The 14184-nt window shown below is 45.5% G+C and overlaps 13 non-coding genes across 13 annotated transcripts; all 13 read left to right on the top strand.

The window, feature by feature from the left end:
* Positions 1-5124: 5124 nt before the first annotated feature.
* Positions 5125-5288, top strand: LOC134950519 (U1 spliceosomal RNA). The gene has a single exon (XR_010183424.1). It is a non-coding gene; the product is annotated as a U1 spliceosomal RNA (small nuclear RNA).
* Positions 5289-5440: 152 nt separating this feature from the next.
* On the top strand, positions 5441-5603 carry LOC134952782 (U1 spliceosomal RNA). Its single transcript, XR_010185209.1, has one exon. It is a non-coding gene; the product is annotated as a U1 spliceosomal RNA (small nuclear RNA).
* Positions 5604-6276: 673 nt separating this feature from the next.
* On the top strand, positions 6277-6440 carry LOC134951880 (U1 spliceosomal RNA). The gene has a single exon (XR_010184537.1). It is a non-coding gene; the product is annotated as a U1 spliceosomal RNA (small nuclear RNA).
* A 152-nt stretch (positions 6441-6592) lies between these two features.
* Positions 6593-6755, top strand: LOC134953121 (U1 spliceosomal RNA). The gene has a single exon (XR_010185437.1). It is a non-coding gene; the product is annotated as a U1 spliceosomal RNA (small nuclear RNA).
* A 670-nt stretch (positions 6756-7425) lies between these two features.
* Positions 7426-7589, top strand: LOC134951119 (U1 spliceosomal RNA). Its single transcript, XR_010183917.1, has one exon. It is a non-coding gene; the product is annotated as a U1 spliceosomal RNA (small nuclear RNA).
* Positions 7590-7741: 152 nt separating this feature from the next.
* On the top strand, positions 7742-7904 carry LOC134953364 (U1 spliceosomal RNA). Its single transcript, XR_010185540.1, has one exon. It is a non-coding gene; the product is annotated as a U1 spliceosomal RNA (small nuclear RNA).
* A 671-nt stretch (positions 7905-8575) lies between these two features.
* On the top strand, positions 8576-8739 carry LOC134951120 (U1 spliceosomal RNA). The gene has a single exon (XR_010183918.1). It is a non-coding gene; the product is annotated as a U1 spliceosomal RNA (small nuclear RNA).
* Positions 8740-8891: 152 nt separating this feature from the next.
* On the top strand, positions 8892-9054 carry LOC134953256 (U1 spliceosomal RNA). Its single transcript, XR_010185522.1, has one exon. It is a non-coding gene; the product is annotated as a U1 spliceosomal RNA (small nuclear RNA).
* Positions 9055-11676: 2622 nt separating this feature from the next.
* Positions 11677-11840, top strand: LOC134950341 (U1 spliceosomal RNA). The gene has a single exon (XR_010183277.1). It is a non-coding gene; the product is annotated as a U1 spliceosomal RNA (small nuclear RNA).
* A 152-nt stretch (positions 11841-11992) lies between these two features.
* On the top strand, positions 11993-12155 carry LOC134952884 (U1 spliceosomal RNA). Its single transcript, XR_010185265.1, has one exon. It is a non-coding gene; the product is annotated as a U1 spliceosomal RNA (small nuclear RNA).
* Positions 12156-12816: 661 nt separating this feature from the next.
* LOC134951153 (U1 spliceosomal RNA) lies at positions 12817-12980 on the top strand. The gene has a single exon (XR_010183945.1). It is a non-coding gene; the product is annotated as a U1 spliceosomal RNA (small nuclear RNA).
* A 152-nt stretch (positions 12981-13132) lies between these two features.
* LOC134952421 (U1 spliceosomal RNA) lies at positions 13133-13295 on the top strand. Its single transcript, XR_010184946.1, has one exon. It is a non-coding gene; the product is annotated as a U1 spliceosomal RNA (small nuclear RNA).
* Positions 13296-13965: 670 nt separating this feature from the next.
* LOC134950670 (U1 spliceosomal RNA) lies at positions 13966-14129 on the top strand. The gene has a single exon (XR_010183549.1). It is a non-coding gene; the product is annotated as a U1 spliceosomal RNA (small nuclear RNA).
* Positions 14130-14184: the final 55 nt, after the last annotated feature.

Consider the following 14184-nt stretch of genomic DNA (forward strand, 5'->3'; position numbering starts at 1 on the left):
AGTGGCTGTCAGCAAATGCCTGCTAGACACCCCATTCCAAGCTGATTGTGACATCACGGTACATGCATCATAGAACAGGCATGCTAGAACATGGGTCTTCAACCTGCGACCCTCCAGCTGCTGTGGAACTACACATCCCAGCATGCCCTGCCTCAGTTTTAGCATACCTTAATAGCAAAACTGTGGCAGGGCATGCTGGGATGTGTAGTTTCACAGCAGCTGGAGGGCCACAGGATGAAGACCCATGTGCTAGAGCCAAGCCGCAGGTACATTGAATGCTAGCAAGCTGAATATTTAAATCCTTTTTGTTCCGCAGCATTCCAATGTGGAAGATTCCATGGAACCAGAGATCCTTCCATTGAGAAGGACATGCTGCCTGGATGACTACACTGTGCAAATTAAATCACGGAGCTAGTTGGTTTGTGGGTGGCTCTGGTGACTGGGTGGTTGGGTGGGTGGTGTGTCGGAGGTGGAGCACATGCAAATGATTGTGTATCATCCAGCTAGTGAGAGAGAAAACTCATGCAGGAGTGTGCCTGCTTGTCAGTGGGTTATGCACCTTGCCAGACTTCAAATCTACATAGAGCAGCTGGAGGGGACAAGAGCAGGTTTGCAAAATATAGATAGAAGAGCATATATGCTGGCACATTCTCCATGATTGTGTCAGCTTATGTTTTGGTGCACTGCACTTTCCTCCACTAAGTTTTAGCCATTTTTGTTAAGCTCAAGTGTAGTTGCTTCTCGGCCTTTTGGCTGTGATCTTGTATCGTGGTTGAAGGGTCTGCTGGAGGGAGGGATTGTTTTCTTCATTGGCGAAAGACCAAAGATATTCCAGGATGGAAGGCTTGGGAACACTATCCGTTTTTCAGTTGTGGAAGAGCACAGAGGTCGGATTGGACTACATTCTATAGTAAAGGATACCTTTCTATTTATTGCCCCTCCCCTTATATGTGTCTGTGTTACAATAAAGCTTCGGTCTTGTGATTCCCTCACCCTCTTACACTCCACACACATAGCCTTATTAACTGTTGTATTATTGTATAGTTTAAATGTATAGTGCAGCTCATGATTTATAGTGTAGGCTGGCCTGTGCTGTAGTTCTTGAACTGTACTATACCGACAGCATTTGTATTGTGTTTTGGCTGTGCTGCAACACAGTACTTATGTGTGTAATGTTTATGTATGTTTTTTTGCTTCTTTATGTCAATAAAGACTGCTTTTTCAATCCAATATCTGAAAACAATCAATGTTTATCTTTGATGGCAATAGAAGTGGTATGATATTTGCTGCTTTTGAAAGGCAATATCTGATATGTCCCCTATCTGGGAACCATATATTAAATGGCTTTTCAGAAAAGGAAGATGGTAGAAGAGCTTTCAGTACTTGTTTGACCGATGCACATTTCCTATTCTAGCCTCCAAAAACAGATTCAGTTGCATTTTCCAGTGTGTTTTAAATGCGCCTTTGCAAATGTCTTACATCGACAAACTTATTTAGTACTATTTTGCAAATAGGGTTACATTGTTGCAACATTGTGTTCCCTAATTGCTTGATTTTTTAAATGCAACAATTGATAAAGACACCTGATAACTGCTCTGTGGAGTCTTATTTTGCGTCTACTTCTTATCTACATTTAATTCCCTACCTCTAATCAAGGGATTTTTAAATGCTGGGGGCTGCCAGGACGTGAGGCCTACCTAGACTTTAGATCTGAATTTGAATGCACTTGTGAACTAACTTAATTTCCTACTTCTAAATTCATTCCTAAATTCACTACTTACATGAATCCTGTAGTTGGGCATTTTGGGACTTCGATTGTGGGCATTGTTTTGTGTCCAGACCAGCAGCAGGTGGTGTGCATTTGCTGGAAAGGCATCGAAGACCTCCGATATGCTGCATCTCCTGATGTGTGTCTACCTCAAGTGGCTGTCAGCAAATGCCTGCTAGATACCCCATTCCAAGCTGATTGTGACATCACGGAACATGCATCATAGAACAGGCATGCTAGAACATGGGTCTTCAACCTGCGACCCTCCAGCTGCTGTGGAACTACACATCCCAGCATGCCCTGCCTCAGTTTTAGCATACCTTAATAGCAAAACTGTGGCAGGGCATGCTGGGATGTGTAGTTTCACAGCAGCTGGAGGGCCACAGGATGAAGACCCATGTGCTAGAGCCAAGCCGCAGGTACATTGAATGCTAGCAAGCTGAATGTTTAAATCCTTTTTGTTCCGCAGCATTCCAATGCGGAAGATTCCATGGAACCAGAGATTATTCCATTGAGAAGGACATGCTGCCTGGATGACTGCACTGTGCAAATTAAGTCACGGAGCCAGTTGGCTTGTGGGTGGCTCTGGTGACTGGGTGGTTGGGTGGGCGGTGTGTCGGAGGTGGAGCACATGCAAATGAATGTGTATCATCCAGCTAGTGAGAGTGAAAACTCATGCAGGAGTGTGCCTGCTTGTCAGTGGGTTATGCACCTTGCCAGACGTCAAATCTACATGGAGCAGCTGGAGGGTACAAGAGCAGGTTTGCAAAATATAGATAGAAGAGCATATATGCTGGCGCATTCTCCATGATTGTGTCAGCTTATGTTTTGGTGCACTGCACTTTCCTCCACTAAGTTTTAGCTATTTTGGTTAAACGCAAGTGTAGTTGCTTCTTGCCCTTTTGGCTGTGATCTTGTATCGTGGTTAAAGAGTCTGCTGGAGGGATTGTTTTCTTCATTGGCGAGAGACTGAAGATATTCCAGGATGGAAGGCTTGGGAACACTATCCGTTTTTAAGTTGTGGAAGAGTTGAAAGACCGGATTGGACTACATTCTATAGTAAAGGATTTCTTTGTATTTATTAATCCTCCCTTTATATGTGTCTGTCTTTCAATAAAGCTTCGGGCTTGTGATTCCCTCACCCTCTTACACTCCACACCCATAGCCTTATTAACTGTTGTATTATTGTATTGTTTAAATGTATAGTGCAGTTCATGATTTATAGTGTAGGCTGGCCTGTGCTGTAGTTCTTGAACTGTACTATACCGACAGCATTTGTATTGTGTTTTATCTGTGCTGCAACACAGTACTTATGTGTGTAATGTTTATGTATGTTTTTTTGCTTCTTTATGTCAATAAAGACTGCTTTTTCAATCCAATATCTGAAAACAATCAATGTTTATCTTTGATGGCAATAGAAGTGGTATGATATTTGCTGCTTTTGAAAGGCAATATCTGATATGTCCCCTATCTGGGAACCATATATTAAATGGCTTTTCAGAAAAGGGAGATGGTAGAAGAGCTTTCAGTACTGGTAGGACCGATGCACATTTCCTATTCTAGCCTCCAAAAACAGATTCAGTTGCATTTTCCAGCGTGTTTTGGATGCGCCTTTGCAAATGTCTTACATCGACAAACTTATTTAGTACTATTTTGCAAATAGGGTTACATTGTTGCAACATTGTGTTCCCTAATTGCTTGATTTTTTAAATGCAACAATTGATAAAGACACCTGATAACTGCTCTGTGGAGTCTTATTTTGTGTCTACTTTTTATCTACATTTAATTCTCTACCTCTAATCAAGGCATTTTTAAGTGCTGGGGGCTGCCAGGACGTGAGGCCTACCTAGACTTTAGATCTGAATTTGAATGTACTTGTGAACTAACTTAATTTCCTACTTCTAAATTCATTCCTAAATTCACTACTTACATGAATCCTGTAGTTGGGCATTTTGGGACTTCGATTGTGGGCATTGTTTTGTGTCCAGACCAGCAGCAGGTGGTGTGCATTTGCTGGAAAGGCATCGAAGACCTCCGATATGCTGCATCTCCTGATGTGTGTCTCCCTCAAGTGGCTGTCAGCAAATGCCTGCTAGACACCCCATTCCAAGCTGATTGTGACATCACGGTACATGCATCATAGAACAGGCATGCTAGAACATGGGTCTTCAACCTGCGACCCTCCAGCTGCTGTGGAACTACACATCCCAGCATGCCCTGCCTCAGTTTTAGCATACCTTAATAGCAAAACTGTGGCAGGGCATGCTGGGATGTGTAGTTTCACAGCAGCTGGAAGGCCACAGGATGAAGACCCATGTGCTAAAGCCAAGCCGCAGGTACATTGAATGCTAGCAAGCTGAATATTTAAATCCTTTTTATTCCGCAGCATTCCAATGTGGAAGATTCCATGGAACCAGAGATCCTTCCATTGAGAAGGACATGCTGCCTGGATGACTACACTGTGCAAATTAAATCACGGAGCCAGTTGGCTTGTGGGTGGCTCTGGTCACTGGGTGGTTGGGTGGGTGGTGTGTCGGAGGTGGAGCACATGCAAATGATTGTGTATCATCCAGCTAGTGAGAGAGAAAACTCATGCAGGAGTGTGCCTGCTTGTCAGTGGGTTATGCACCTTTCCAGACGTCAAATCTACATGGAGCAGCTGGAGAGGACAAGAGCAGGTTTGCAAAATATAGACAGAAGAGCTCTCCAGCCTAGTTTGCTGTCTGTTTCCACTTCTCTTTTCTTGAGCCGCTCCCTTCTATGCCCTTGCGCACTATCCTGACTTCTCCCATCTGCTTACTTTGTGCCTTCCAACGCACAATGCGAACTACAGGTAGTGCTGCAGGGCCCACACCCTTTTACTTGCCATACAGAGCAGCTCTGGAGCTGTTACAGTGCCCAGCTTCTGCAAGAAATCAGCTTGAATGCTTCAGGGGCTGGGGCATAGCCAACATGAGCCCCACACCGAAGGAGCGTGGAGGTGTTTAATGCGAACTAGGGGTCATCCAAGCGCTGCAAAAGGCCGACATGCCCTGCACGCCCCTTTTCTCTATTCATATGCAGACGAGGGTTGAAGCCAACTTTGACCCACTGCTTGGATGACATCACCATATGCAAATCCATCTGCTGCAGGCCTTCCTCCAGGAATGCTTGCACTAGTTGTTGCATTTGGTTTGTTGTTTGGGGGTGCTTCAGTATTAGGCAGCCTTCTGCCCTCCCATGTTCATCTGAAAATATGTGTTCTCCCTGCAGTTGTTGTCCCCAGATGAGAGTTCCCTTGTGCTGCCTCAGTTGAATCTTCTTTACTTGACAGAGATGTGCCTGAGCAGCGGCCCTCCCCAGCCCTATCCCAAATCATACTTATTTTGCATAGGAGATACCATGGTCATGAAGATTGTTCTCCCAGGGTGAGGTTCATTCATTGCATTCTGGGTATGCTGACCCCTGTGATTTCCCCAAATGTGGGAAACTTGACTGCATTATTTGTGGTAGTGGGGGACTGTGTTTGTGCTTTCCTCTGGTCAGCTCTGGTAAAAGTCAGATTTCTTTGTCTCAGATCTTCCTCTAGCCTTGTTCTTCTTTCGAGAGTTCCCTTGTGCTGCCTCAGTTGGATCTCCTTTACTTGACAGGGGGGTGCCCAAGCAGCGACCCTCCCCAGCTCTAGCCCAACTCCTACTTACTTGCCAGGTGAGATACTATGATCATGAAGGTGCTTCTCCCAGGACAAGGCTCACCCATTGCACTCTGGGTGTGCTGCCCCTGTGATTTCCCCAAATGTGGGAAACTTGACTGCATAATTTGTGTTTCCACTGGTCGGCTTTCATATAATTCAGATCTCTTTGTCTCAGGTCTCTCTCCAGCCTAGTTTGCAGTCTGTTTCCACTTCTTTTTTTTTGAGCCCCTCCTTTCTATACCCTTGTGCACTATCCTGACTTCTCCTCCTGTCTGCTTACTTTGTGCCTTCCAATGCACAATGCAAACTACAGGTAGTGCTGCAGGGCCCACAAACTTTTACTTGCATTACAGAGCAGCTCTGGAGCTGTTACAGTGCCAAGCTGCTGCAAGAAATCAGCTTGAATGCTTCAGGGGCTGGGGCATTGCAAACATGAGCCCCACACCGAAGGAGGGTGGGGGTGTTTAATGCGAACTAAGGGTCATCCAAGCGCCGCAAAAGGCCGCCATTCCCTGCATACCCCTTTTCTCTTTTCATATGCAGATGAGGGTTCCAGCCAACCGTGCCCACTGCTTGGATGACATCACTGTATGCAAATCCGTCTTCTGCAGACCTTCCCCCAGGAATGCTTGTACTAGTTGTTGCATTTGGTTTGTTGTTTGGGGGTGCTTCAGTATTAGGCAGCCTTCTGCCCTCCCATGTTCATCTGAAAATATGTGTTCTCCCTGCAGTTGTTGTCCCCAGATGAGAGTTCCCTTGTGCTGCGTCAGTTGAATCTCCTTTACTTGACAGAGATGTGCCTGAGCAGCGGCCCTCCCCAGCCCTATCCCAAATCATACTTATTTTGCATAGGAGATATCATGGTAATGAAGACTGTTATCCCAGGGTGAGGTTCATTCATTGCATTCTGGGTATGCTGACCCCTGTGATTTCCCCAAATGTGGGAAACTCGACTTCATTATTTGTGGTAGTGGGGGACTGTGTTTGTGCTTTCCTCTGGTCAGCTCTGGTAAAAGTCAGATTTATTTGTCTCAGATCTTCCTCTAGCCTTGTTCTTCTTTCGAGAGTTCCCTTGTGCTGACTCAGTTGGATCTCCTTCACTTGACAGGGAAGTGCCCGAGCAGCGACCCTACCCAGCTCTAGCCCAACTCCTACTTACCTGCCAGGTGAGATACTATGATCATGTAGGTGCTTCTCCCAGGGCAAGGCTCACCCATTGCACTCTTGGTGTGCTGCCCCTGTGATTTCCCCAAATGTGGGAAACTTGACTGCATAATTTGTGTTTCCCCTGGTCGGCTCTCGTATAATTCAGATCTCTTTGTCTCAGGTCTCTTTCCAGCCTAGTTTGCAGTCTGTTTCCACTTCTCTTTTCTTGAGCCGCTCCCTTCTATGCCCTTGCGCACTATTCTGACCTCTCCTGTCTGCTTACTTTGTGCCTTCCAACGCACAATGCAAACTACAGGTAGTGCTGCAGGGCCCACACCCTTTTACATGCTTTACAGAGCAGCTCTGGAGCTGTTACAGTGCCCAGCTGCTGCAAGAAATCAGCTTGAATGCTTCAGGGGCTGGGGCATAACCAACATGAGCCCCACACCGAAGGAGGGTGGAGATGTTTAATGCGAATTAGGGGTCATCCAAGCGCCGCAAAAGGCCGCCATTCCCTGCACATCCCTTTTTTCTTTTCATATGCAGACGAGGGTTGAAGCCAACTTTGACCCACTGCTTGGATGACATCACCATATGCAAATCCATCTGCTGCAGGCCTTCCCCAGGAATGCTTGCACTAGTTGTTGCATTTGGTTTGTTGTTTGGGGGTGCTTCAGTATTAGGCAGCCTTCTGCCCTCCCATGTTCATCTGAAAATATGTGTTCTCCCTGCAGTTGTTGTCCCAAGATGAGAGTTCCCTTGTGCTGCCTCAGTTGAATCGCCTTTACTTGACAGAGATGTGCCTGAGCAGCGGCCCTCTCCAGCCCTATCCCAAATCATACTTATTTTGCATAGGAGATACTATGGTCATGAAGATTGTTCTCCCAGGGTGAGGTTCATTCATTGCATTCTGGGTATGCTGACCCCTGTTATTTCCCCAAATGTGGTAAACTTGACAGCATTATTTGTGGTAGTGGGGGACTGTGTTTGTGCTTTCCTCTGGTCAGCTCTGGTAAAAGTCAGATTTCTTTGTCTCAGATCTTCCTCTAGCCTTGTTCTTCTTTCGAGAGTTCCCTTGTGTTGCCTTAGTTGGATCTCCTTCACTTGACAGGGGGGTGCCCGAGCAGTGACCCTCCCCAGCTCTAGCCCAACTCCTACTTACCTGCTAGGTGAGATACTATGATCATGAAGGTGCTTCTCCCAGGGCAAGGCTCACCCATTGCACTCTGGGTGGGCTACTCCTGCGGTTTCCCCAAATGTTGGACACTTGACTGCATAATTTGTGTTTCACCTGGTCGGCTCTCGTATAATTCAGATCTCTTTGTCTCAGGTCTCTCTCCAGCCTAATTTGCAGTCTGTTTCCACTTCTCTTTTCTTGAGTTGCTCCCTTCTATGCCCTTGCGCACTGTCCTGACTTCTCCCGTCTGCTTACTTTGTGCCTTCCAACGCACAATGCAAACTACAGGTAGTGCTGCAGGGCCCACACCCTTTTACTTGCCTTACAGAGCAGCTCTGGAGCTGTTACAGTGCCCAGCTGCTGCAAGAAATCAGCTTGAATGCTTCAGGGGCTGGGGCATAGCCATCATGAGCCCCACACCGAAGGAGGGTGGAGGTGTTTAATGCGAACTAGGGGTCATCCAAGCACCGCAAAAGGCCGCCATGCCCTGCATGCCAATTTTATCTTTTCATATGCAGACGAGGGTTGAAGCCAACTTTGACCCACTGCTTGGATGACATCACCATATGCAAATCCATCTGCTGCAGGCCTTCCCCCAGGAATGCTTGCACTAGTTGTTGCATTTGGTTTGTTGTTTGGGGGTGCTTCAGTATTAGGCAGCCTTCTGCCCTCCCATGTTCATCTGAAAATATGTGTACCTCCTGCAGTTGTTGTCCCCAGATGAGAGTTCCCTTGTGCTGCCTCAGTTGAATCTCCTTTACTTGACAGAGATGTGCCTGAGCAGCGGCCCTCTCCAGCCCTATCCCAAATCATACTTATTTTGCATAGGAGATACTATGGTCATGAAGATTGTTCTCCCAGGGTGAGGTTCATTCATTGCATTCTGGGTATGCTGACCCCTGTTATTTCCCCAAATGTGGTAAACTTGACAGCATTATTTGTGGTAGTGGGGGACTGTGTTTGTGCTTTCCTCTGGTCAGCTCTGGTAAAAGTCAGATTTCTTTGTCTCAGATCTTCCTCTAGCCTTGTTCTTCTTTCGAGAGTTCCCTTGTGTTGCCTTAGTTGGATCTCCTTCACTTGACAGGGGGGTGCCCGAGCAGTGACCCTCCCCAGCTCTAGCCCAACTCCTACTTACCTGCTAGGTGAGATACTATGATCATGAAGGTGCTTCTCCCAGGGCAAGGCTCACCAATTGCACTCTGGGTGTGCTGCTCCTGCGATATCCCCAAATGTGGGAAACTTGACTGCATAATTTGTGTTTCCCCTGGTCGGCTCTCGTATAATTCAGATCTCTTTGTCTCATGTCTCTCTCCAGCCTAGTTTGCTGTCTGTTTACACTTCTCTTTTCTTGAGCCACTCCCTTCTATGCCCTTGCGCACTATCTTGACTTCTACCGTCTGCTTACTTTGTGCCGTCCAACGCACAATGCGAACTACAGGTAGTGCTGCAGGGCCCACACCCTTTTAGTTGCCTTACAGAGCAGCTCTGGAGCTATTACAGTGCCCAGCTGCTGTAAGTAATCAGCTTGAATGCTTCAGGGGCTGGGGCATAGCCAACATGAGCCCCACACCGAAGTAGGGTGGAGGTGTTTAATGCGAACTAGGGGTCATCCAAGCGCCGCAAAAGGCCGCCATGCCCTGCACGCCCCTTTTCTCTTTTCATATGCAGACGAGGGTTGAAGCCAACTTTGACCCACTGCTTGGATGACATCACCATATGCAAATCCATCTGCTGCAGGCCTTCCCCCAGGAATGCTTGTACTAGTTGTTGCATTTGGTTTGTTGTTTGGGGGTGCTTCAGTATTAGGCAGCCTTCTGCCCTCCCATGTTCATCTGAAAATATGTGTTCTCCCTGCAGTTGTTGTCCCCAGATGAGAGTTCCCTTGTGCTGCCTCAGTTGAATCTCCTTTACTTGACAAGGGAGGCATTTTGGATTTTTTCTTTGGGTACCCTTACACCTGATGGTCTGAATGAGAGCATCGAACTGAACAACATTGGCAGTCTCTGAAGATTTTATCTATTGATTTACCTAATACATTATTTATTGAATATCCATTTATTGTATGTTTAATAAATAAAAAAATTATTAGAAGTAGCTATTTTGGAAACAGCTTTCCTCTTAGGATGAAACTGTATAATCCTGTTGTGTGTGTTCCTTTAAAGTTCTTTAGTAAAATCCACTAGTAATGATGAACATCAGATTTCTTCCTCCATCCTCTTTTTACACTTTCTCTTGGTTCTATATATATTTTTTTTTCTATTTTTATTTTTTTCCCCTCCTTCTCCCAAAAGGCCCCCCTCCCTCCCCCCCTCCCTGTTTTAAATTTTAAAATCTTTAAATATTTAAATCTTCGAATCCTTAAATTGTCTGTTTAATATTTATTTTTTCTTCAATTCTTTTTGTTGTTTAAACAGCAATGTAGTTATTCCAGGGGTTAAAATAATGAAATATAGAAATAATATTAACAAAAATTAAAGGTAAAAATGAATTGATAGAATGATCCCATTAAAAGTAAATAAATAATATGGATGTTAAGCTGAGCAGGTTGGATTCGAACATGGGACTAGCTGCATAGAGTGCATTTGATGTTTCCCCTGCGCCACAAGAACTGCTTTAGTAATGGCATGGATTTATGTTACCCTAAAAGGTTTTATATAAGTAAATGGGGATCCTTAGTGCTGAGTCTCTGAATTATGTATATGTGATTATAGATATGAGGTATTGATTGAAAGATTATAGGTTAATCTGTATATAGATTATATATTTTCTGTTATTTTTTAAACCACCTTGTTGCTTATTTTATTATTATTTTTAATCACCATGTTGCTTATTTTTATATTATGAAATGCCTTTATATGTGCAATTGCAATTAGAAAGTTGTTCCATATGTGAGTCATTACATGTATGCATCCAATTAGTACATGTATGTATCCAATCAACTAATTAGTAATGCTATTGGTCCGGTGCATTTTAAAAAGAGCCTGCTAGGCTGCTGATGTATCCTCTGACGAAACCGCTCTTGGATAACAGCGGAAAAACGCGTAAGGAAGGTGATTACCGGACACTCTGATTGCTGAGATATAAGCCCGTTCATGAACGAGCTACATCACGGCGGACGTCTGATGTAAAGACAGCGGTGAAGGGGAAAAAGCAATTTGAGACCGAGCAAAAGGAGGTCTCTACCCCACGGCAGGGAGAAATATCCCGACCGCGAGTGCCAATAAGATCCAGCCACGGTTAACGGGGGTCGTAGCATACCGCTGTGTTTCACCAACCATCACAGCGCTCTCCCCCTGTTTTCTTTCATTACTCACGTGAGTTACATATGAACTTTAACTGCAGTAAATAAGAGGCGTTGGTTACAACTGTTGCTGTTCATCCACAAGAAGGAATTTAATGTATCAATTACAATTGGAAAGTAATGATTAAATTACAACAGCTGTATCCAGGAGGATTTTTTGGACACTTTAATAAACATTCCGTTGTCATCAAGGGCAATATGAAATAGATCCTGATTACATTTAGATATGGATAGTGGTGCCTATATATGTTGACTCCATTGTATTTTATTGAATGTGGGTTTCTTCTGTCTATATATATTTTTTAAAAATAAAGAGCTTGTATATTTTATTTTTTGCGCTCCCTTAATAACAAGTGTGATTATCTTTAAAATTTGGTTTATTATTGGTAGAACAGTACTACCTATGGGAGCAGCATTTTATAATATATGGTGAAAATTAATAGATGTATAAAGATTAAATAAGCAACAAATTGGTGAAATAGATAAGTTTTGATAGAATCGCTGGGTTCTATATATATATATTGACATTTGGTTATATATATGTATAGACTTTATAAATTCTTGACAGAGATGTGCCTGAGCAGCGGCCCTCCCCAGCCCTATCCCAAATCATACTTATTTTGCATAGGAGATACCATGGTCATGAAGATTGTTCTCCCAGGGTGAGGTTCATTCATTGCATTCTGGGTATGCTGACCCCTGTGATTTCCCCAAATGTGGGAAACTCGACTGCATTATTTGTGGTAGTGGGGGACTGTGTTTGTGCTTTCCTCTGGTCAGCTCTGGTAAAAGTCAGATTTATTTGTCTCAGATCTTCCTCTAGCCTTGTTCTTCTTTCGAGAGTTTCCATGTGCTGCCTCAGTTGGATCTCCTTCACTTGACAGGGGGGTGCCCAAGCAGCGACCCTCCCCAGCTCTAGCCCAACTCCTACTTACCTGCCAGGTGAGATACTATGATCATGAAGGTGCTTCTCCCAGGGCAAGGCTCACCCATTGCACTCTGGGTGTGCTGCTCCTGCGGTTTCCCCAAATGTTGGACACTTGACTGCATAATTTGTGTTTCCCCTGGTCGGCTCTCGTATAATTCAGATCTCTTTGTCTCAGGTCTCTCTCCAGCTTAGTTTGCTGTCTGTTTCCACTTCTCTTTTCTTGAGTTGCTCCCTTCTATGCCCTTGCGCACTATCCTGACTTCTCCCGTCTGCTTACTTTGTGCCTTCCAACGCACAATGCAAACCACAGGTAGTGCTGCAGGGCCCACACCCTTTTACTTGCCTTACAGAGCAGCTCTGGAGCTGTTACAGTGCCCAGCTGCTGCAAGAAATCAGCTTGAATGCTTCAGGGGCTGGGGCATAGCCCCACACCGAAGGAGGGTGGAGGTGTTTAATGCAAACTAGGGGTCATCCAAGCGCCGCAAAAGGCCGCCATGCCCTGCACGCCCCTTTTCTCTTTTCATATGCAGACGAGGGTTGAAGCCAACTTTGACCCACTGCTTGGATGACATCACCATATGCAAATCCATCTGCTGCAGGCCTTCCCCCAGGAATGCTTGCACTAGTTGTTGCATTTGGTTTGTTGTTTGGGGGTGCTTCAGTATTAGGCAGCCTTCTGCCCTCCCATGTTCATCTGAAAATATGTGTTCTCCCTGCAGTTGTTGTCCCCAGATGAGAGTTCCCTTGTGCTGCCTCAGTTGAATCTCCTTTACTTGACAGAGATGTGCCTGAGCAGCGGCCCTCCCCAGCCCTATCCCAAGTCATACTTATTTTGCATAGGAGATACCATGGTCATGAAGATTGTTCTCCCAGGGTGAGGTTCATTCATTGCATTCTGGGTATGCTGACCCCTATGATTTCCCCAAATGTGGGAAACTCGACTGCATTATGTGTGGTAGTGGGGGACTGTGTTTGTTCTTTCCTCTGGTCAGCTCTGGTAAAAGTCAGATTTATTTGTCTCAGATCTTCCTCTAGCCTTGTTCTTCTATCGAGAGTTTCCTTGTGCTGCCTCAGTGGGATCTACTTCACTTGACAGGGGGGTGCCCGAGCAGCGACCCTCCCCAGCTCTATCCCAAATCCTACTTACCTGCCAGGTGAGATACTATGATCATGAAGGTGCTTCTCCCAGGGCAAGTCTCACCCATTGCACTCTGGGTGTGCTGCTCCTGCGATTTCCCCAAATGTGGGAAACTTGACTGCATAATTTGTGTTTCCCCTGGTCGGCTCTCGTATAATTCAGATCTCTTTGTCTCAGGTCTCTCTCCAGCCTAGTTTGCTGTCTATTTCCACTTCTTTTTTCTTGAGCCGCTCCCTTCTATGCCCTTGCGCACTATCCTGACTTCTCCCGTCTGCTTAATTTGTGCCTTCCAACGCACAATGCGAACTAAAGGTAGTGCTGCAGGGCCCACGCCCTTTTACTTGCCTTACAGAGCAGCTCTGGAGCTGTTACAGTGCCTAGCTGCTGCAAGAAATCAGCTTGAATGCTTCAGGGGCTGGGGCATAGCCAACATGAGCCCCACACCGAAGGAGGGTGGAGGTGTTTAATGCGAACTAGGGGTCATCCAATCGCCGCAAAAGGCCGCCATGCCCTGCACGCCCCTTTTCTCTTTTCATATGCAGACGAGGGTTGAAGCCAACTTTGACCCACTGCTTGGATGACATCACCATATGCAAATCCATCTGCTGCAGCCTTCCCCCAGGAATGCTTGCACTAGTTGTTGCATTTGGTTTGTTGTTTGGGGGTGCTTCAGTATTAGGCAGCCTTCTGCCCTCCCATGTTCATCTGAAAATATGTGTTCTCCCTGCAGTTGTTGTCCCCAGATGAGAGTTCCCTTGTGCTGCCTCAGTTGAATCTTCTTTACTTGACAGAGATGTGCCTGAGCAGCGGCCCTCCCCAGCCCTATCCCAAATCATACTTATTTTGCATAGGAGATACCATGGTCATGAAGATTGTTCTCCCAGGGTGAGGTTCATTCATTGCATTCTGGGTATGCTGACCCCTGTGATTTCCTTAAATGTGGGAAACTCGACTGCATTATTTGTGGTAGTGGGGGACTGTGTTTGTGCTTTCCTCTGGTCAGCTCTGGTAAAAGTCAGATTTCTTTGTCTCAGATTTTCCTCTAGCCTTGTT

The sequence above is a fragment of the Pseudophryne corroboree genome, chromosome 8, assembly GCF_028390025.1.
Source record: "Pseudophryne corroboree isolate aPseCor3 chromosome 8, aPseCor3.hap2, whole genome shotgun sequence".
NCBI classification, from domain to species: Eukaryota; Metazoa; Chordata; class Amphibia; order Anura; family Myobatrachidae; genus Pseudophryne; species Pseudophryne corroboree.